Source organism: Anopheles coustani (assembly GCF_943734705.1).
Source record: "Anopheles coustani chromosome X unlocalized genomic scaffold, idAnoCousDA_361_x.2 X_unloc_37, whole genome shotgun sequence".
NCBI classification, from domain to species: domain Eukaryota; kingdom Metazoa; phylum Arthropoda; class Insecta; order Diptera; family Culicidae; genus Anopheles; species Anopheles coustani.
The window spans coordinates 7,501-30,000 of NW_026525145.1; the positions used below are offsets into that span (position 1 = coordinate 7,501).

General features: G+C 45.8%; 2 non-coding genes across 2 annotated transcripts in view; both read right to left on the minus strand.

Moving 5' to 3' along the window:
* LOC131270519 (large subunit ribosomal RNA) overlaps positions 1-47 on the minus strand; it is a 4,088-nt gene extending 4,041 nt beyond the window's left edge. The window contains exon 1 of the ribosomal RNA XR_009179581.1: positions 1-47. This exon is cut by the window's left edge and continues 4,041 nt beyond it. This is a non-coding gene — a ribosomal RNA (large subunit ribosomal RNA).
* Positions 48-534: 487 nt separating this feature from the next.
* On the minus strand, positions 535-689 carry LOC131270511 (5.8S ribosomal RNA). Its single transcript, XR_009179574.1, has one exon. It is a non-coding gene; the product is annotated as a 5.8S ribosomal RNA (ribosomal RNA).
* Positions 690-22,500: the final 21,811 nt, after the last annotated feature.

The following is a 22,500-nucleotide window of genomic DNA, read 5'->3' on the forward strand; positions in this document are numbered from 1 at the left end:
ATTAATATGCTTAAATTCAGGGGGTTGTCACACATGAACTGAGGCTTATGTACCTTGCGGTTGTTATCGTCACATCTGGCTTGCGACTACTTTGTTTCAATGTCCAATATGTACCGTTGGACTCGGTTAACGGGCTGTTAGCCCGCGTGTGGTTTAACTCACTGATACCTTCCATTGCCCATACGCTAGTTTGTTTGTGTTCCTTTGGTCAACTTCCATACTTGAATCATTTGTGCTACCGCTGCTGCTTCGACGCTACTTTGACATCTTCGCTTCTATTTAAATAAATAAATAAGCTGAAGCTAGACATCAGTAAACACCACCACAGACACCACAAGCACGCCTTCTCCTCGTACTTCCGCCTCACGCGGGAACACGGACGCTCTAAATACTTCGAATTCCAATGCCAGTATATTGTAAACCACGGGTTCTTTAATGCTAGCGGGTCGTCGCGACCCTAGTTAACATCATGGTGCACGTCTCGTGACGGGTGTCACGGCGTAGTTAAATGTATGCGATACATTTCTCAAATATAAGCGCTCAGTCATCTGTACATCATGGTAGGTTCCCACGACGTGCAATATGCGTTCAACTTATCAATGTTCATGTGTCCTGCAGTTCACATTATGACGCGCAGTTAGCTGCGGTCTTCATCGATCCATGAGCCGAGTGATCCACTGCCGAGGGTGACTAACTTGCGTAAGCCGCCGCTGTGCGCGTATACCCGTTCCCCGTAGGGAGGAGCAAGCCGCCGCTTAGAGACGAAGCATAAAGTGTCCTCATTCCACATAGGGCAAGCTGGATGAATCCATTTTACCCAGGACGGCCGAAGCGGCGTGGACCAGGGGAGAACTGAACCTTATACTTCACACCACAGTAAGTCTACGTGTCCTCTTCCACATAGGGCAAGCTAGAACTAACTATCTTACCCAGGACTGCCGAAGCAGCGTGGACCAGGGGAGGAACACACTTTTCATGGAAACGTAAGGCATCCATGACTGCCATAACGTAAGCCGCCGCTGTGCGCGTATACCCGTTCCCCGTAGGGAGGAGCAAGCCGCCGCTTAGAGACGAAGCATAAAGTGTCCTCATTCCACATAGGGCAAGCTGGATGAATCCATTTTACCCAGGACGGCCGAAGCGGCGTGGACCAGGGGAGAACTGAACTTTATACTTCACACCACAGTAAGTCTACGTGTCCTCTTCCACATAGGGCAAGCTAGAACTAACTATCTTACCCAGGACTGCCGAAGCAGCGTGGACCAGGGGAGGAACACACTTTTCATAGAAACGTAAGGCATCCATGACTGCCATAGTGCGTAAGCCGCCGCTGTGCGCGTAAACCCGTTCCCCGTAGGGAGGAGTCAAGCCGCCGCTTAGAGACGAAGTATGAAGTGTCCTCTTCCACATAGGGCAAGCTAGAATGAACTATCTTACCCAGGACCGCCGAAGCAGCGTGGACCAGGGGAGAACTGAACTTTATACTTCACACCACAGTATTGAGTAATGTGCCCTCTTCCACATAGGGCAAGCTGGAATGTTCCATTTTACCCAGGACGGCCGAAGCGGCGTGGACCAGTGGAGGACTACACAATCATGAGGTTTGATATCGACTTGTGTGTTTCAATAGGATACCGATGGTATGGTTTGAACCGATTTGATTTAGCCATTCTGAAGTCATCACTTGGTTGAAGCGCTGAACTAGGGAGGCATCGTTTACATATATATTGGTTTTCGCATGCTCTACTAGGTTAATGTCATGAGGTTGGCTATCGAGCATGCCCAAGTGATGACTTGATTGTGTGCTTGCTTGAATTCTTCACATTTCATACCATCGGTTAGTTGTCGAATCATTCCTCGATCATAACCTTCGTTCTTGGTTCATGTATGCTCTCTTCCACATAGGGCAAGCTAGAATTAACTATCTTACCCAGGACCGCCGAAGCAGCGTGGACCAGGGGAGAACTATACTTTGTCTTGTATGCCCTCTTCCACATAGGGCAAGCTAGAACTAACTATCTTACCCAGGACCGCCGAAGCAGCGTGGACCAGTGGAGGACTATACTTTGTTCATTACACCACAGTATTAAGTATGGTGTCCTCTTCCACATAGGGCAAGCTAGAACTAACTATCTTACCCAGGACCGCCGAAGCAGTGTGGACCAGGGGAGGACTATACTTTATACTTCACACACTAGCCATACTGAAGTCATCACTTGGTTGAAGCGCTGAACTACGGCGGGGTAATCGTTTACAGGTTATAATCATATAGCTGCATGCTCATTAGTAGATAATGGAATATTGTATGGCAATATGAGCATGCCCAAGTGATGACTTTGTTTCAAGCTCAACAGGTAGGGTATTGAGTCCTCTTCCACATAGGGCAAGCTAGAATGAACTATCTTACCCAGGACCGCCGGAGCAGCGTGGACCAGTGGAGGACTCTATACTTTATACTTCACACCACAGTATTGAGTACGACTTGCATAAAGCCCCTAATGAGAACCACGAGGGCTCTCTCAATGTAGAACCACGAGGGCTCTAGTACCGATTCTCTCGGTACGGCTTGGTCCGTGTTCCTTTATGCTTGTACTCTAAGTATTAAGTATTGTGTCCTCTTCCACATAGGGCAAGCTAGAACTAACTATCTTACCCAGGACCGCCGAAGCAGTGTGGACCAGGGGAGGACTATACTTTATACTTCACACACTAGCCATACTGAAGTCATCACTTGGTGGGGGTGAACTACGGCGGTATCTATCGTTTTGGTTCGGTCTATATAGGGTCGCTTGCATGCTCATTCGAATATAATGTAATTGTGTATGGCAATATGAGCATGCCCAAGTGATGACTTTGTTTCAAGCTCAACAGGTAGGGTATTGAGTCCTCTTCCACATAGGGCAAGCTAGAATGAACTATCTTACCCAGGACCGCCGGAGCAGCGTGGACCAGTGGAGGACTCTATACTTTATACTTCACACCACAGTATTGAGTACTTCTTGCATAAAGCCCCTAATGAGAACCACGAGGGCTCTCTCAATGTAGAACCACAAGGGCTCTAGTACCGATTCTCTCGGTACGGCTTGGTCCGTGTTCCTTTATGCTTGTACTCTTAGAAAGTCTCAACCCGGAGGTCTTGACTTTGATTGTCATAGTTGGACTACGACGGGGCATCCGACCATTGCTGATCGAACACCCCTGATTCACCATCTTTCGGGTAGGCGGTACGCGTACCTCCGGACGCGGAAGTCTCAACCCGGAGGTCTTGACTTTGATTGTCATAGTTGGACTACGACGGGGTATCCGACTCATCGAATACCCCAGAAGCACACCATCTTTCGGGTAGGCGGTACGCGTACCTCCGGACGCGGAAGTCTCAACCCGGAGGTCTTGACTTTGATTGTCATAGTTGGACTACGACGGGGTATCCGACTCATCGAATACCCCAGAAGCACACCATCTTTCGGGTAGGCGGTACGCGTACCTCCGGACGCGGAAAGTCTCAACCCGGAGGTCTTGACTTTGGTTGTCATAGTTGGACTATGACGGGGCATCCGACCATTGCTGATCGAACACCCCTGTTACACCATCTTTCGGATAGGCGGTGCGCGACACCACCGACGCGGAAAGTCTCAACCCGGAGGTCTTGACTTTGTATTGTTGGATAGTCCTCTTCCACTATAGGGCAAGCTGGAAATATTCCATTTTACCCAGGACTGCCGAGGCAGCGTGGACCAGGGGAGAACTTCACGGAATCTTCAGGCATCCATGATTGCCATAGTGCGTAAGCCGCCGCTGTGCGCGTCAACTCGTTCCCCGTGAGGAGGAGTCTAGCCGCCGCTAAAAGACGAAGCATTAAGTGTCCTCATTCCACTATAGGGCAAGCTAGAATTAACTATCTTACCCAGGACCGCCGAAGCAGCGTGGACCAGGCGAGGACTATACTTTATACTTCACACCACAGTATTGAGTACGACTTGCATAAAGCCCCTAATGAGAACCACGAGGGCTCTCTCAATGTAGAACCACGAGGGCTCTAGTACCGATTCTCTCGGTACGGCTTGGTCCGTGTTCCTTTATGCTTGTACTCGCGGAAAGTCTCAACCCGGAGGTCTTGACTTTGATTGTCATAGTTGGACTACGACGGGGCATCCGACCATTGCTGACCGAACACCCCTGATTCATCATCTTTCGGATAGGAGGTGCGCCCACCTCCGACGCGGAAGTCTCAACCCGGAGGTTCGGACTTAGAGTTTTTCCCATTTAAAAGTTTTTCTCTTAGCCATACTGAAGTCATCACTTGGTGAACGATTGAACTAGGGCGGGTTAATCGTTTATAGGTATCATGTGGTTTGCATGCTCTCTTAGGTTAAGGTCATGTGGTTGGCTACCGAGCATGCCCAAGTGATGACTTTGTTTCACGCTTGCTTGATTTCTTCATGATTCCCTGTTATATAGTGTAATCATTCGAGAACAGGGAATCTTTGGTTTTGCTCAACAGGTATTGGATGTCAACTTGGTATCTAGATCGCATTAAGTCTCAACCCGCAGGTTCGGACTTGTATAGTGACATCTTGTTACGGTCTTGAGTCTCAACCCGCAGGTTCGGACTACTTAGTGTTTGATCGAATATAATATGGCAACTTGTGCCTAAGTCTCAACCCGCAGGTTCGGACTTCTGTTTATTTGGCCATTGTATGTATAAGGCAACTTGTGCCGAAGTCTCAACCCGCAGGTTCGGACTTCTAACGTGTTTCGTCAACTATCATATGGCAACTTGTGCCTAAGTCTCAACCCGCAGGTTCGGACTTGTGTATTTGTTCGAAGTTATATATAAGGCAACTTGTGCCTTAGTCTCAACCCGCAGGTTCGGACTTCTATAGTGTTTCGTCAATTATCATATGGCAACTTGTGCCGAAGTCTCAACCCGCAGGTTCGGACTTCTATAGTGTTTCGTCAATTATCATATGGCAACTTGTGCCGAAGTCTCAACCCGCAGGTTCGGACTTCTATAGTGTTTCGTCAATTATCATATGGCAACTTGTGCCGAAGTCTCAACCCGCAGGTTCGGACTTCTGGAAGGATCACTTGGCCACTAATGATCCTTCCGCAGGTTCACCTACGGAAACCTTGTTACGACTTTTACTTCCTCTAAATCATCAAGTTCGGTCAACTTCGATAAAGCAGACGCGGTTCACGAGGATCCAGCGAACGATCATCTCCAAAGACCTCACTAAATAATCCATCGGTAGTAGCGACGGGCGGTGTGTACAAAGGGCAGGGACGTATTCAACGCTGGCTGATGACCAGCACTTACTAGAAGTTCCGAGTTCATATGGACCATTGCAATCCATAATCCCTACTAAGTGAGTATTTGAGTGATTTCCCGTTCCTCTCGGAATAGGAGACACGCTGCTACCCACATTGTAGCACGCGTGTAGCCCAGAACATCTAAGGGCATCACGGACCTGTTATCGCTCGATCTCATTTTGCTAAACACAAATTGTCCTGCTAAGCAGCGTACCGTAAGTGCACTTGCGCACACGAACAGCGAAGGTGTCAGGTCATACTCCACCGAAAGGTCCTAACCCGTTCCAATCGGCATCAACGCATTAACGCTGACTGCGTTCTAGTTAGCATATGTGAGTCACGTTCGTTATCGGAATTAACCAGACAAATCAATCCACGAACTAAGAACGGCCATGCACCACTACCCTTAAATTTGAGAAAGAGCTATTAATCTGTCTCACCTCCATAAGTTCGGACCTGGTAAGTTTTCCCGTGTTGAGTCAAATTGAACCGCAAGCTCCATTTCATTGTGGTGCCCTTCCGTCAATTCCTTTAAGTTTCAACTTTGCAACCATACTTCCCCCGGAACCTGACTTTGGTTTCCCGGAAGCTACTGAGAGCACCTGGTTGTAGCGTCTCCCAATTGCTAGTTGGCATCGTTTACGGTTAGAACTAGGGCGGTATCTAATCGCCTTCGATCCTCTAACTTTCGTTCTTGATTAAAGAAAGCATCCTTGACAAATGCCTTCGCTTTAGTTAGTCTTACGACGGTCTACGAATTTCACCTCTCGCGCCGTAATACTAGTGTCCCCAACTACTTCTGTTAATCATTACCTCCGGTCTGAGTACAAACCAATGAAAGATTAGACCAAGGTCGTATTCCATTATTCCATGCAAGATTATTCTAGGGCGTTTGGGCACCCTGCTTTAAGCACTCTAATTTGTTCAAGGTAAACGTGAGCGGTCGAGCTCTATGTTACACTTGCACCCGTTGAAGGGCACACCATGACACAGACTTGGTGCCCTACCACACCATTGAGTCGCAACCAGATTCCGACTTGGCCCACCGACCACGGGTTGACCGGGTCGGCGGAGCCGGACTGTGTTGGACAAGTATCAACTTCGAACGTTTTAACCGCAACAATTTTAATATACGCTAGTGGAGCTGGAATTACCGCGGCTGCTGGCACCAGACTTGCCCTCCACTTGATCCTCGTAGAAGGATTTATGCTCTACTCATTCCAATTATGAAACATCATTAAAGAGTTTCATATTGTTATTTCTCGTCACTACCTCCCCGTCCCGGGATTGGGTAATTTACGCGCCTGCTGCCTTCCTTGGATGTGGTAGCCATTTCTCAGGCTCCCTCTCCGGAATCGAACCCTGATTCCCCGTTACCCGTTGCAACCATGGTAGTCCTCTATACTACCATCCATAGTTGATAGGGCAGATATTTGCGAGATCTGTCGTCGGTGCGAGACCATACGATCAGCATCATTATCCAGACTTCAACTCAATGACACGGAGAACCCGCGATTGGTTTGACTAATAAGTGCACCAGTTCCCGCGAGGGTCCTGGCATGTTGCATGTATAGCTCTAGATTTTCCACAGTTATCCAAGTAACTAGGTTGATGATCTCGTAAATTATAGCTGTTATACTGAGCCTTATGCGGTTTCACATTAAATCTGTTTGTACTTAGACATGCATGGCTTAACCTTTGAGACGAGCGTATATTACTGGTAGGATCAACCAGAATTCCGACTTTGCGTTCGAATGTTCATTGTCCCATTGCACCCGGAGGAGCAAACACCACGTTCTATATGTTGTCAAGTCCGGTAGCACACGGGAGGCGAGCCCCCGTGCGAACCTCATTGCCCTCGTATCACACACACCCGATGCACCGGACAGGCACTTGAGCGGCATTCGACTCCGCTAAGCGCTCGTGCGCCCGATTGTGCATGCGCTGACGGGGCCTTCATACCCCTACCACAGCGACCTTATGCCAAACTTCCATGAATACTTAGGTGAGCTGACAAGGGCCTTCATTTCCCTACCATCAACTAAAGGACACGCTAGGCGCGTCCGATCATTGCAACTGCGGGGCTTTCATACCCCAATCACCACAGTACGCAATTCACCAGAGTTTAATCACAACCCCCCCGGACATGGCACACTATTAACTTGCAACAAAACTTAGTGTGTGCCGGGCACATCGGTTCCACAAAATCATTCCCGATGTACCCCAATTGGGGTTGCGAACGCATTCACGGTCCTCTGACACACCCAACCAAGCGTGGATACTACATACCTCAAACACCCAGTACACTAACAGACAAATCAACATATGGTTGCTTTCCCCCAGACATTTGCCAATCACTTGGCACCCGGACGGGAACTCGCTCCTGATTGCGCCAATGCCACCCATTTGCCAAGAGCGAGTTCTGTATGTAGATTTCATTTGGAAAGACAACCGTGTACTGGATATTCTATCCGACGATTACAGATGACGAGTACGAGACTCGACTACACTCACGGATAATACATTTTGGGTCGAGATTGCTTTCGGGGTTTTCGATTGGTCTTGCGCTTGTAAACGTATAACTTTGACTTGTGGTAACCTCGGTATGTTAGTCGATCACGTGGTTGTGAACTGGGTAGGGGTGAGCAATCTGTTCACTTGCACTCTGGGTAGGAATATGGTGAGCGCTATAGGTTAAAGATCATGGTATGGTTCCATCGTGATGACTTTCGCTAGATAGTAGTATGTTTGGATAGTTATAACGTTTTTGGCCATTTGTTCATAGTGTTCGGTTCATTCAGGAATTCGATTGGTCTTTGCTTCACACACGTGGTCGATCACTTGGATGTGAACTAGGGTGAGATTAAGGTGTTCACTAGTGCTCTTCGGTTTTGGATCAGTAATGAGCACTTGATTGGTTTCGCATAATATGTATCCATAGTGATGACTCTTTCCAGCTTAAGATTTCGTTACCGGTTTCGAATCCTCCCCACGTTCGCTTTTACTTGGTTAGGTTTTCGAGTGTAGATTTGAAAGCAATCTCATGTATGTATCCCATCTGATATAAGCCACTGACAGTTCATGTCACCTCGTTCAACTCTCGCTGGGTCACAGAAGTATGTTACTGCGCCCATTATCCCTACTCGGATAGGTTCGGTTCGTTCGTTTTATACTACGGTGAGTAAACTCAATTTGTGCATCGCATAGCCATGGAAAGCAAGCTTTCGCGGGCCTCTTCGACTGTTTTGATACGAGCTGTGCCCGTGATGCTTGTCATCCCAGGATACTAGACCCCTTTGGACGACCGCATGACCATCAGAAAGTAAATTCCACGTTCGATTTGGGGTGTGAACCCCGAACATAAAGTCTTTGTGTAGAACCACGAGGGCTCTATAGTACCGATTCTCTCGGTACGCTTGGTCCGTGTTCCTTTATGTTCGTGCTCTTGTTTGTTTAATATTCATGTTCGGTTTGGGATATTTGCTACTGTCACCGATTGAGTACTATGGGGCTTGAACCCCTAACATAAAGTCTTTGTGTAGAACCACGAGGGTTCTATAGTACCGATTCTCTCGGTACGCTTGGTCCGTGTTCCTTTATGTTCGTACTCTTGTGTGTATAATATTCATGTTCGGTTTGGGATATTTGCTACTTTCACCAGGGTCCCGTTCTTCATACAAGTCTGCCTTGCTAAGTGGTAACTTTATAGTGTAGTTCTGACATCCCAATTTTGGGACTTAGCCGATTTTTCGTATATTTCCATATGACCCATAGGGTCCCTTTCTTCATACAAGCTTGCCTAGGGCGATCGGTCAAAACTTGTCTTACTATTCGATTGGTCTTCGCACTTTCACCCTAGGCAATTCGCCTAGGTCTGTCTTCTTGAGGAGGCCAAAACCCGAAATAAGGAGGTCCAGCCGACCCTGAAACCTCCCCTGTCTTAACTACACTAACCCGATTTTTCAGGGTCCTCAGCGCCATACAACTTTGCCTAGGTCACTTGTACTCTTGACTTAGGCCATCCGACTTGGTCCGTGTTTCTTCCTAGGGTTCACCTAGGGACTTTGCCTTGCTTAATGTGGTAACTTTATAGTGTAGTTCTGACATCCCAATTTTGGGACTTAGCCGATTTTTCATGAATTTCCATATGACCCAAAGGGTCCCTTTCTTCATACAAGCTTGCCTAGGGCGATCGGTCAAAACTTGTCTTACTATTCGATTGGTCTTCGCACTTTCACCCTAGGCAGTTCGCCTAGGTCTGTCTTCTTGAGGAGGCCAAAACCCGAAATAAGGAGGTCCAGCCGACCCTGAAACCTCCCCTGTCTGAACTACACTAACCCGATTTTTCAGGGTCCTCAGCGCCATACAACTTTGCCTAGGTCACTTGTACTCTTGACTTAGGCCATCTGACTTGGTCCGTGTTTCTTCCTAGGGTTCACCTAGGTACTTTGCCTTGCTTGATGTGGTAACTTTTTAGTGTAGTTCAGACATCCCAATTTTGGGACTTAGCCGATTTTTCATGTATTTCCATATGACCCATAGGGTCCCTTTCTTCATACAAGCTTGCCTAGGGCGATCGGTCAAAACTTGTCTTACTATTCGATTGGTCTTCGCACTTTCACCCTAGGCAATTCGCCTAGGTCTGTCTTCTTGAGGAGGCCAAAACCCGAAATAAGGAGGTCCAGCCGACCCTGAAACCTCCCCTGTCTTAACTACACTAACCCGATTTTTCAGGGTCCTCAGCGCCATACAACTTTGCCTAGGTCACTTGTACTCTTGACTTAGGCCATCCGACTTGGTCCGTGTTTCTTCCTAGGGTTCACCTAGGGACTTTGCCTTGCTTAATGTGGTAACTTTATAGTGTAGTTCTGACATCCCAATTTTGGGACTTAGCCGATTTTTCATGAATTTCCATATGACCCATAGGGTCCCTTTCTTCATACAAGCTTGCCTAGGGCGATCGGTCAAAACTTGTCTTACTATTCGATTGGTCTTCGCACTTTCACCCTAGGCAGTTTGCCTAGGTCTGTCTTCTTGAGGAGGCCAAAACCCGAAATAAGGAGGTTCAGCCGACCCAGAAACCTCCCCTGTCTGAACTACACTAACCCGATTTTTCAGGGTCCTCAGCGCCATACAACTTTGCCTAGGTCACTTGTACTCTTGACTTAGGCCATCTGACTTGGTCCGTGTTTCTTCCTAGGGTTCACCTAGGTACTTTGCCTTGCTTGCTGTGGTAACTTTTTAGTGTAGTTCAGACATCCCAATTTTGGGACTTAGCCGATTTTTCATGTATTTCCATATGACCCATAGGGTCCCTTTCTTCATACAAGCTTGCCTAGGGCGATCGGTCAAAACTTGTCTTACTATTCGATTGGTCTTCGCACTTTCACCCTAGGCAGTTCGCCTAGGTCTGTCTTCTTGAGGAGGCCAAAACCCGAAATAAGGAGGTTCAGCCGACCCAGAAACCTCCCCTGTCTGAACTACACTAACCCGATTTTTCAGGGTCCTCAGCGCCATACAACTTTGCCTAGGTCACTTGTACTCTTGACTTAGGCCATCTGACTTGGTCCGTGTTTCTTCCTAGGGTTCACCTAGGTACTTTGCCTTGCTTGCTGTGGTAACTTTTTAGTGTAGTTCAGACATCCCAATTTTGGGACTTAGCCGATTTTTCATGTATTTCCATATGACCCATAGGGTCCCTTTCTTCATACAAGCTTGCCTAGGGCGATCGGTCAAAACTTGTCTTACTATTCGATTGGTCTTCGCACTTTCACCCTAGGCAGTTTGCCTAGGTGTAGCTTCTTGAGGAGGTCAAAACCCAAAATAAGGAGGTTCAGCCGACCCAAAAACCTCCCCTGTCTAAACTACACTAACCAGATTTTTCAGGGTCCTCACCGTCATACAACTTTGCCTAGGTCACTTGCACTCTTGACTTAGGCCATCTGACTTGGTCCGTGTTTCTTCCTAGGGTTCACCTAGGTACTTTGCCTTGCTTGATGTGGTAACTTTTTAGTGTAGTTCAGACATCCCAATTTTGGGACTTAGCCGATTTTTCATGTATTTCCATATGACCCTTAGGGTCCATTTCTTCATACATGCTTGCCTAGGGCGATCGGTCAAAACTTGTCTTACTATTCGATTGGTCTTCGCACTTTCACCCTAGGCAGTTTGCCTAGGTGTAGCTTCTTGATGAGGCCAAAACCCAAAATAAGGGGGTTCGGCCGACCCAAAAACCTACCTTGTCTAAACTACACTAACCAGATTTTTCAGGGTCCTCAGCGCCATACAACTTTGCCTAGGTCACTTGTTCTATTGACTTAGGCCATCTGACTTGGTCCGTGTTTCTTCCTAGGGTTCACCTAGGTACTTTGCCTTGCTTGGTGTGGTAACTTTTTAGTGTAGTTCTGACATCCTCATTTTGGGACTTAGCCGATTTTTCGTAAAATACCATATGACCCATATGGGTCCTTTCCTTCATATAAGTTTGCCTTGCTTGGTATGGTAACATTTGAGTGTAGTTCTGACATCATCATTTTGGGACTTAGCCGATTTTTCGTAAAATACCATATGACCCATCAGGGTCCTTTGCTTCATATAAGTTTGCCTTGCTTGGTGTGGTAACATTTGAGTGTAGTTCTGACATCCCCATTTTGGGACTTAGCCGATTTTTCGTAAAATACCATATGACCCATCAGGGTCCTTTGCTTCATATAAGTTTGCCTTGCTTGGTGTGGTAACATTTGAGTGTAGTTCTGACATCCCCATTTTGGGACTTAGCCGATTTTTCGATCCATACCATATGACCCATCAGGGTCCTTTGCTTCATATAAGTTTGCCTTGCTTGGTGTGGTAACATTTGAGTGTAGTTCTGACATCCCCATTTTGGGACTTAGCCGATTTTTCGTAAAATACCATATGACCCATCAGGGTCCTTTGCTTCATATAAGTTTGCCTTGCTTGGTGTGGTAACATTTGAGTGTAGTTCTGACATCCCCATTTTGGGACTTAGCCGATTTTTCGTAAAATACCATATGACAAATCAGGGTCCTTTCCTTCATATAAGTTTGCCTTGCTTGGTGTGGTAACATTTGAGTGTAGTTCTGACATCCCCATTTTGGGACTTAGCCGATTTTTCGTAAAATACCATATGACTCATCAGGGTCCTTTCCTTCATATAAGTTTGCCTTGCTTGGTGTGGTAACATTTGAGTGTAGTTCTGACATCCCCATTTTGGGACTTAGCCGATTTTTCGTAAAATACCATATGACCCATCAGGGTCCTTTGCTTCATATAAGTTTGCCTTGCTTGGTGTGGTAACATTTGAGTGTAGTTCTGACATCCCCATTTTGGGACTTAGCCGATTTTTCGATCCATACCATATGACCCATCAGGGTCCTTTGCTTCATATAAGTTTGCCTTGCTTGGTGTGGTAACATTTGAGTGTAGTTCTGACATCCCCATTTTGGGACTTAGCCGATTTTTCGTAAAATACCATATGACCCATCAGGGTCCTTTGCTTCATATAAGTTTGCCTTGCTTGGTGTGGTAACATTTGAGTGTAGTTCTGACATCCCCATTTTGGGACTTAGCCGATTTTTCGTAAAATACCATATGACCCATCAGGGTCCTTTCCTTCATATAAGTTTGCCTTGCTTGGTGTGGTAACATTTGAGTGTAGTTCTGACATCCCCATTTTGGGACTTAGCCGATTTTTCGTAAAATACCATATGACCCATCAGGGTCCTTTCCTTCATATAAGTTTGCCTTGCTTGGTGTGGTAACATTTGAGTGTAGTTCTGACATCCCCATTTTGGGACTTAGCCGATTTTTCGTAAAATACCATATGACCCATCAGGGTCCTTTGCTTCATATAAGTTTGCCTTGCTTGGTGTGGTAACATTTGAGTGTAGTTCTGACATCCCCATTTTGGGACTTAGCCGATTTTTCGATCCATACCATATGACCCATCAGGGTCCTTTGCTTCATATAAGTTTGCCTTGCTTGGTGTGGTAACATTTGAGTGTAGTTCTGACATCCCCATTTTGGGACTTAGCCGATTTTTCGTAAAATACCATATGACCCATCAGGGTCCTTTGCTTCATATAAGTTTGCCTTGCTTGGTGTGGTAACATTTGAGTGTAGTTCTGACATCCCCATTTTGGGACTTAGCCGATTTTTCGTAAAATACCATATGACCCATCAGGGTCCTTTGCTTCATATAAGTTTGCCTTGCTTGGTGTGGTAACATTTGAGTGTAGTTCTGACATCCCCATTTTGGGACTTAGCCGATTTTTCGATCAATACCATATGACCCATCAGGGTCCTTTGCTTCATATAAGTTTGCCTTGCTTGGTGTTTTAACATTTGAGTGTAGTTCTGACATCATCATTTTGGGACTTAGCCGATTTTTCGTCAAATACCATATGACCCATATGGGTCCTTTCCTTCATATAAGTTTGCCTTGCTTGGTGTGGTAACATTTGAGTGTAGTTCTGACATCCCCATTTTGGGACTTAGCCGATTTTTCGATCCATCCTATATGACCCATCAGGGTCCTTTTTCTTCATATAAGTTTCCCAAGACTTAGTGCTTTTTACCTTTGGACACCAATATCACCCTTACGGGTTTCTTTGATCTTCTCACTTTGTATTGACCAAATGTAGGTCTTGCCATGCCAAACATATAATTGTTCTACACCAAGTCTCTATCTCGTACCGCCAGCTCGGTACATTCGATTAACCTGCCCTTAAGGCACCCGGGACTTAGCCATTTTTTCACATTTTTCATGATTTTGAGGCAACTTTTCTCGACTTTGTCACCTTATATCACCAAGATCCTTTCCCTTTAGCGCTTCACTCTGTTCGTATGATATTTAGCGCTGACTATCACCTTTCTATCGCTGAGCTCAACTTCTTATTCGGTGCCATAGAGCCAGAGATATTTGGTGTATGCTGTTATAAGGGAAGTTTGTCACTTTTCCAAAGGCCCACTTTGGGACGCCCATATCTCACCTTCAGGTATCTTCGATCTTCTTGTCGTCTATGGACGAAACTTAGGTCTTGTCTTGGCCAACTTATAAATGTTCTACGGCCAAGCCGTATCTCTTACCGCCAGCCCGGTATTTTTGGACTTAGTCGGATTTTCGCCTCTCGTGGTAACAATTTCTGACTTTGACTCACAATAACACCTGAACGGTCACATGCTAGCGCTTTGCTTGGCAAGAATTATAGTTAGCGCTTCCTTTTCTCTTTCCATCGATACCTTGTTCGTTCCATTCCATGCCATACAGCCGAAGTTATGATGTTTCCCGTTTTCCATATCATGTGGAGCTTATGCTCTGGGAAAACCATCTAACACCCGTACCACCCTTTTGGGTACATCCGATCTCGACACTATGTTCGGGCCAAATATAGGTTATAACATGCCCAACTTATAATTGTTCTACACCAAGTCTCTATCTCTTACCGCCTGCTCGGTATTTTACTCGTAAGTCCAAATTTCACAACTTGTACTTCTTGGCCCAATGTACTCGAGTTTCAATTTTGGTAACATTTTTCGACTTTGTCGCTTAATAACTTCCAAATCATGCTAGTTAGCGCTTTGCTTTCTTCTAGTCGTATCTAGCGCTGGGTGTTACCTTTCCAAAACATATCCTAGCTTAACAATCCATGCCATACAGCCGGAGCTACATGGTGCACAAGTCAAATCCATTTTAGCCATGTTTCATTTTTGCCAATTTTTGACCACTCGTATCACCCTTCCAGAGTGGTCCGATCTTCTCGCTTTCTATGGACGACTTTTAGGTCTCGTAGAGGCAAACTTATAAGTATTCTACGTCAACCCGCTATCTCTTACCGCCTGCTCGGTATTCTTGGTCTTGTGTGATTTTTGGCCATTTTGGTATTATTTTTCCACTTTGTCGCTTAATAACTCAGTTTTGCTCAACACTTAGCGCTTCGGTTGTTTGAGATTATAGTTAGCGCTCGGTTCGACCTTTCCAACACTGATCTTAGCTTGTCGATCCGTTCCATACAGCCTGAGTTATTCGCGATACCGTGTTTCAACCCATTTCTCAAGTCTCGTTTTGGTCCAACTTTGAACCAGCCATATCACCCTGATGGGTACCTCCGATCTTCTCGCTCTATATTGGCCAAAGTTAGGTCTTGTGGTAACGTACTTATGATTGTTCTACGCCGTGTTCGTAGCTCTTATCGTTCGCCCGCTATTTTCGATCATAAGGTGAATTTTCGCCTCTAAACCACCATTTTTCACCTTTGCCCTCTAATATGACCGACTTGCTCAACACCTAGCGCTTCGCTTGGTAGGACACATAGCTAGCGCTCGTCAAGACCTTTCCAACGCATATCCAAGCTTTCCGATCCGAGCCATACAGCCTGAGCTATAGGCGATACCGTTTTTCCCATTTTCTTGGTCACATGCACTTTAGGGTACCCCTTTTTGCCTTTGACCCTTAATACCTCCTCCGGGTCACTAGTAGGCGCTCAGCTTGGTAGGATACATAGCTAGAGCAGGCCTTCACCTTTCCAAAACTGCCGAAAGTGTACCGATCCGACATCTAGAACCAAAGTTATGGTCATTCCCATCATGCTCTACTTTCATGGTCAACCTCCACCAAGCACACCTAGGTTGGACCAACTTTCACCAACTCATCTCGAACCCCAAATTTGCTTCGACCTACTAGGTTTCCCTAGTAAAGTGGTCAAAACATCCATTACAACACGACTGGTCTTTCTGGTGGTCGACCTAGGCGACTTTGTTCGACGACCACCACCCCATGGAACTAAAAGACGTCCCTTGATACGGACCACCGATACATTTTCGGGCCTGTCTAAACTACACTCATCGAAATTTTTTTGGGTCCCCACCGTCATACAAGTTTGCCTAGGTCAAGTTTTTCTTCCGGATCGGCCGCGGACCTCACTTTTCATTATCTAGGGAGGCCATAGGGCCCCAAAAGGGGTTTTTTAAAATTTTCGACACTTTCGACTTTGGTCGGATTTTTTCCGATTTTGGTCCGACCTAGGGACTTGGTGGTCCAAGGAGCCTCGGGACCAAACTTTTTTCTCAGGGGTCCCTACCTCCATACAACTTTGCCTAGGTCAATTTTTTGTTCCAAATCGACCGCGGATTTCACTTTTCAATATCTGGGGCTCGTGTAGAGTCCGAATATGAGGTTTTCTCATTTTTCGACATTTTCGACTTTTTTCGACTTTTTTCGGGTTTTTCGACCTAGGGGTCCGCCGAACAAATTTTGGGTCAAAAATTTTTATTGAACTAGTCGAAAGTACGCAAAAAGATAAGACTTTTTGCCGAAGACACCATGCCCCGGAACCGACTCCTTCCCCTTCAAAATTGGGGACAAACGTGATTTTTGAAACTTTTCCTTAGGGAGCCCAAGACTTAGAAAATATTCAAATTCTCGATTTTTCGATTGCGAGCTAGCGCTTTGCGGTCTTCGGCAATGTTGTAGATCTCGACGAGATAAGACTTTTTGGTCAAGGGACATTTTGCCCTCCGACCCCTCCTTCCCCCCGCAAATCGCCCCCCAAAGTGCAATTTTTGCATTTTCACCTCTTTGCATGCACTGTTCGGCCCAAATGGCCACTTTCTATGGGTCTGAGCGCTTTGCGGTCTTCGGCAAACTTTTAGAGCGTACCAAGCCCTAATTATAATTGTTCTACACCAACTTCGTACCTCTTCATCCCTGGCCGCTATTCGCGTACCAAGGTAATTTTTGTTCATTTTATCAACATTTTTCATCTTTGACTGTTTATATCGGCCTTGCCATGAACCGATAGCGCTTCGCTGTGTTCTAACGTAAGTTAGTACTACTCAATACCTTTCCAAATCATGTCTTAGATTGTCATTTGCTTGCTTACAGCCGGAGCTATGAGCGATACCGTAAAAAGTACCGAAACTTGGAAAAATCCTTGGATCGCCCATATCCCCCCTTTGGGGACCAGATATCGAAAAAAGTTCTTATTCAAAAAGTTGCGCCTTAACGTGTTCTAGTTATGCCTAGAACATTTCACTTCGCTAGCTGGCCTGCAACTTAGCCGTAATTGGGATTTTAGGGTGTTCATGGAGGGCCCATTTCCTGCGACTTGGTATCTTTTGGGCCCTATGTTTCTCTAATATCTCCACAAGTTTTCCAGATAGCTTTCTCATACTTTCAGGGTGTCTAGAGCACCTCAAGACCTTTCCAACGCTATGCCGTTCGCCTCGCTCGGACATCTACAGCCGAAGTTATTCGAGGTACACGGTACCTTACCCTGTTTTCTCAGTACTTGGTCGAAAATTTCGATCAGCCATATGACCGACTTGGACAACCCTGAGCGGGTTGGCCCCATATAACTAAACTTTTGTCTCTTGTAGGCAAACTTATAAATGTTCCACGTCAACTCGCTATCTCGTACCGCCTTGACGGTATACTTGGTCCAAGGGCCATTTACAGCGACTTGGTCGCAATTTCGCTCTAAGTTTCGCTAATACCTTCGTCCGTGGACATGGTGATTTTTTGTTCGTATTTTTCCTTGATAGTCCCACTCAAGACTATTCCATACCAGAGCCAAGCGTCCCGCTAAGTGCCATACAGCCTGAGCAGTAATTCATGAAAGGTACCTCTACCAGTTTTTGCCATACTTGGGTACAAACTTTGGATCGCCCATATCTCCACTTTGGAGGCCAGCCAGCACCTTGGCCTCATATACTTTTTTGTTGGTCATACCATGCACCAAATATAATTGTTCTACGCCAACTTGCTATCTCTTCTCCAACTTGCCGTTATTCTTGGTCCAAGTCCCATTTCATTCGTTTTTGGACCCATTTTGCTATATGTTTCACTAATAGCTTCGGCCATGGACAAGCTGATTTTCTATTTGTATTTTTCCTTGATAGTCCCACTCAAGACCATTCCAAAACACACCGCAGCTTGTCGCTCGGTGGCAAACTGACCGAGTTATAATTCATGAAAGGTACCTCAACTTGGTACACCACGTGGTCGGCCCAAACCATAAACCGACCAAACGACCGACTTGGAGCACCCTGACCGGGTTGGCCCCATATAATGAAAGTTGCGTCTCTACACGCCCAACTTATGAATATTCTACGCCAAGTCGCTATCTCTTACCGGTAAGCCGGTATTCACCTTCCAAGGGGGATTTTGGTCAAGTGCCATTTCCTGCGACTTGGTCCCCGAATACGACCATCATCACCTAATATCTCCGTGGTCTTTCAACTCAGCCTCATGAAACTTTCAGGGTAGATAGGTCTCCCCGAGACCTTTCCAACGGTGAGCCGTTTGCCTCGCTCGGCCATATACAGCCGAAGTTATTAATGGTACTTGGTACCTTACCCTGTTTTTTCCATACTTGTTCGTACTTGGGTACAAACTTTGTATCGCCCATATCTCCACTTTGGAGGCCAGCCAGCACCTTGGCCCCAAATACTTTTTTGTTGGTCATACTATGCCCAAAATATAAATGTTCTACGTCAACTTGCTATCTCTTCTCCAACTTGCCGTTATTCTTGGTCCAAGTCCCATTTCATTCGTTTTTGGACCCATTTTGCTATATGTTTCACTAATAGCTTCGGCCATGGACAAGCTGATTTTCTATTTGTATTTTTGCTTGATAGTCCCACTCAAGACCATTCCAAATCACATCGCAACTTGTCGCTCGGTGGCAAACTGACCGAGTTATAATTCATGAAAGGTACCTCTTCTTGGTACACCACATGGTCGGCCCAAACCATAAACCGACCAAACGACCGACTTGGAGCACCCTGACCGGGTTGCCCCCATATAATGAAAGTTGCGTCTTTACACGCCCAACTTATGAATATTCTACGCCAAGTCGCTATCTCTTACCGGTAAGCCGGTATTCACCTTCCAAGCGTGATTTTGGTCAAGTGCCATTTCCTGCGACTTGGTCCCCGAATTGGACCATCATCACCTAATATCTCCGTGGTCTTTCAACTCAGCCTCATAAAACTTTTAGGGTAGATAGGTCTCCCCAAGACCTTTCCAACGGTGAGCCGTTTGCCTCGCTCGGCCATCTACAGCCGAAGTTATTATTGGTACTTGGTACCTTACCCTGTTTTTTCCATACTTGTTCGTACTTGGGTACAAACTTTGGATCGCCCATATCTCCACTTTGGAGGCCAGCCAGCACCTTGGCCCCATATACTTTTTTGTTGGTGATACCATGCACCAAATATAATTGTTCTACGCAAGCTTGCTATCTCTTCTCCAACTTGCGGTTATTTTTGACTCAAGTCCCATTTCCATAGTTTTTGGTACCAATTTGCTCTATGTTTCGCTAATAGCTTCGCCCAAGGACTTTGTGATTTTTTGTTCGCATTTTTCCTAAATAGTCCCACTCAAGACTATTCCAAATCACACCTTAGCTTGTCGCTCAGTGCCATACAGCCAGAGTTTTAATTCATGAAAGGTACATCACCTTGGTACACCACGTGGTCGGTCCAAACCATCAACCAACCATATGACCGACTTCGAATCGAGCTAGCGGCTAGGCTCAATATAATGAAATGCGTGTCTTGATGCGGGCTACTGACGGTCTGAACAATGTAGCTCGCTAGCTCGTCTCTAAACTTGTGTTTTGGTCGAATATTGGGTGTTCATGTACCACTTCGGGTAACATGGACTTTGGTGCAACTTTACCACTTGTGCACTTAATAACTTCCCGGTCATTCAAGTCTTTGCCTTCATACTTTCAGGGTAGTTAGGTCTCGTCGAGACCTTTCCATACATATGCCAAACTCATCGATCGGACATCTATAGCCCGAGTTATTCGCCTTACACCGTATCTTACCCTGTTTTTTCCTCAATTGGGTACAAACCTTGGAACACCCATATCGCCCCTTTAGAGACTAGCTGGCACGTTGGCCTCATATAATGATAAGTGCACCTCAACTAGGGCTACTGACGGTCAGAACATTTCAACTTGCTAGCTCGGGCCCACACTTGTGTTTTTCTCGAATATATGGTTCAAGTGTGCCACTTTGGGCACTTTTGGACATTTTGTCCCCACACAACTTTCTTGCCTTGGTAGATAGGGTCTTGTGATCTTGGGCAAAAAGATGCACCAAGATATAGTCTAACTTTCGTTCTTGTACCGCAAAGCGCTATCTCAAACACCCGAGGAGATAGAAAGTGATTATGTTCGGTATATCGGTCTTCCATGGCCTACTATGGTAAGCCCCTGCAGGTATGCAACCGAAGGTGCTTGGTACATGTATTTGGTGCAATATCGGTGCAAAGTAGGTGTTTCCTTGATCGGGCTATAACTTTCTTGGTTGATGTTGGATTGCTTTGCGGTCTTCGGGGGATAGTTAGGGAACATGTTGGCCAACATTTTCTTATTCCTCAGCCTGGCCGTACCTCTTACCGTCTAGGCGGTATTCATGCTCTAAGTTGGAACTTGTGTTCCTTTGGGTAACTTCTCTGACTTTGACGCTTAATAACTTTCGTTCATATGCAGTCTAAGCTCTGCAACTCTCAGGAAAGCTAGTACTACTCATTTCCTTTCCATATCAGTCTTTGGCTTGTCGATCCGGTGTCTACAGCCTTACTTATTCACGTTCCCTGTGAAGGTAGGTTTTTGCCCATTTTCCAGTTCATGTGGTAACATTCCCAGACTTTGCCGGCTTTCTCTTCATGTGGTAACTTGCTTGCTCATGTGGTAACTTGGAAGTGTATTTCTGACAGACCCAATCTGGGACTTAGCCGATTTTTCTCTTCATATCATATGGATCCATCACTAGGCCATCTTGCTTGCTTGTGTGGTAACTTGATAGTGTATGTCTGACAGACCCAATCTGGGACTTAGCCGATTTTTCTCTTCATATCATATGGATCCATCACTAGGCCATCTTGCTTGCTTGTGTGGTAACTTGGAAGTGTATTTCTGACAGACCCAATCTCGGACTTAGCCGATTTTTCTCTTCATATCATATGGATCCATCAATACGCCATCTTGCTTGCTTGTGTGGTAACTTGGAAGTGTATTTCTGACAGACCCAATCTCGGACTTAGCCGATTTTTCTCTTCATATCATATGGATCCATCAATACGCCATCTTGCTTGCTTGTGTGGTAACTTGGAAGTGTATGTCTGACAGACCCAATCTCGGACTTAGCCGATTTTTCTCTTCATATCATATGGATCAATCACTAGGCCATCTTGCTTGCTTGTGTGGTAACTTGAAAGTGTATGTCTGACAGACCCAATCTGGGACTTAGCCGATTTTTCTCTTCATATTATATGGATCCTGGACTTAGCCGATTTTTCTCTTCATATCATATGGATCCATCACTAGACCATCTTGCTTGCTTGTGTGGTAACTTGGAAGTGTATTTCTGACAGACCCAATCTGGGACTTAGCCAATTTTTCTCTTCATGTCATATGGATCCTTCACACGGCCTTCTTGCTTGCTTGTGTGGTAACTTGAAAGTGTATGTCTGACAGACCCAATCTGGGACTTAGCCGATTTTTCTCATCATATTATATGGATCCTGGACTTAGCCGATTTTTAGGTTATTATATATGGATCCTGGACTTAGCCGATTTTTCTCTTCATATAATATGGATCCTGGACTTAGCCGATTATTAGGTTATTATATATGGATCCTGGACTTAGCCGATTTTTCTCTTCATATAATACGGATCCTGGACTTAGCCGATTATTAGGTTATTATATATGGATCCTGGACTGAGCCGATATTTCTCTTCATATGATATGGATCCTGGACTTAGCCGATTTTTCTCTTCATATAATATGGATCCGGGACTTAGCCGATTTTTCTCTTCAAATAATATGGATCCGGGACTTAGCCAATTTTTCTCTTCATGTGGTAACGTATGCCAATCGCTCACAAGTCATGGGATAAGGGTACTTGTGTTCTTCCATCTTCTAAGTCCCGCACGGGGACATCGTGATCGCCCCAAGTCCGGAATAGCGCCAAGTCAAGCCCCACGGTGGCCGTGCAGGACCTGTTAGCGGCGGCCCCACTGACAGCACTAATCCGGACTTAGAAATTATATCTTTCTAATCGAACACCACACACGCAACACCACCATACCACCATCTCCTTGCAAGTACCTAAGTACCCGCAACTCCATGGTGAAGGCAATGTCACTCCATCACCAA